Source organism: Arachis duranensis, chromosome 10 (genome assembly GCF_000817695.3).
Source record: "Arachis duranensis cultivar V14167 chromosome 10, aradu.V14167.gnm2.J7QH, whole genome shotgun sequence".
NCBI lineage: Eukaryota > Viridiplantae > Streptophyta > Magnoliopsida > Fabales > Fabaceae > Arachis > Arachis duranensis.
Window position 1 is genome coordinate 52,589,019 of NC_029781.3, and position 1,593 is coordinate 52,590,611.

Genomic DNA, 1,593 nt, shown 5'->3' on the forward strand with positions numbered 1-1,593 from the left:
CTCTTTCCCATCACCTCTTCACCACTCACATCCATCGTCTCTTCCCCAAAAACCCCACCTACCTTTAAATTCAAAATAATTTCCCTCCCAAACCCAACCCTAAATGGCCGAACCCTAACCCCTCCCCACTCCTATATAAACCCCTCATTCCTTCTTCATTTTCACACAACACAACCTTCTTTTCTTCCCCTTGGCCGAATCCACCTTCTCCCTCCATCTCCTCCATTTTTCTTCTTCTTCTACTTCTTTCTCTTTTTTTCGCTCGAGGATGAGCAACCATTTTAAGTTTAGTGTGGTAAAAGCATTGCTTTTTGTTTTTCGATAACCATTTATGGCACCTAAGGCCAGAGAAACCTCTAGAAAGAGGAAAGGGAAAGCAATTGCTTCCACCTCAGAGTCATGGGAGATGGAGAGATTCATCTCTAAGGTTCATCAAGACCGCTTCTATGAAGTTGTGGCCAAGAAGAAAGTGATCCCTGAGGTTCCTTTCAAACTAAAAAAGAATGAGTATCTGAAGATCCGACTTGAAATCCAAAGAAGAGGTTGGGAAGTTCTAACCAACCCCATTCAACAAGTCGGGATCTTAATGGTTCAAAAGTTCTATGCAAATGCATGGGTTACTAGGAACCATGATCAAAGTGTGAACCTGAACCCAAAGAATTGGTTCACCATAGTTCGGGGGAAATACTTAGATTTCAGTCCGCAGAATGTAAGGTTGGCGTTCAACCTACCAATGATGGAAGAGAACGCACGCCCCTACACTATAAGAGTCAACTTTGATCAAAGGTTGGACCAAGTCCTCATGGACATATGTGTGGAAGGAGCTCAATGGAAAATTGACTCAAGGGGCAAGTCGGTTCAACTAAGAAGGCTTGACCTCAAACCAGTGGCTAGAGGATGGTTGGAGTTCATTCAACGCTCAATCATTCCTACTAGCAACCAGTCTGAAGTTACTATAGACCGGGCCATCATGATCCATAGTATCATGATTGGGGAGGAAGTGGAAGTTCATGAGATTATACCTCAAGAACTCTACAAGGTGGCTGACAAGTCCTCCACTTTGGCAAGGTTAGCCTTTCCTTACCTCATTTGTCACCTCTGCAATTTGGCTGGAATTGACATAGAGGGGGACATCCTCATTGAAGAGGATAATCCCATCACTAAGAAAAAGATGGAGCAAACAAGAGAGCATGGACCTCAACATGAGCATGAGGAAATTCCTTACCATGAAATCCCTGAGATGCCTCAAGGGATTCACTTTCCTCCACAAAACTATTGGGAACAAATCAACACTTCCCTAGCTGAATTAAGTTCCAACATGGGACAATTAAGGGTGGAACATCAAGAGCATTCCATCATCCTCCATGAAATTAGAGAAGATCAAAGAGCTATGAGGGAGGAGCAAGAAAGACAAGGAAGAGACATAGAGGAGCTCAAAAGCACCATTGGTTCTTCAAGAAGAGGAAGACGCCACCCTCACTAAGGTGGACTCATTCCTTAATCTCCTTGTTTATTTATTTTCCTGTTTTTCGATTTTTATGCTTTATGTTTGTTTATGTTTTTGTCTTCATGATCACTAGTATTTAAGTGTCT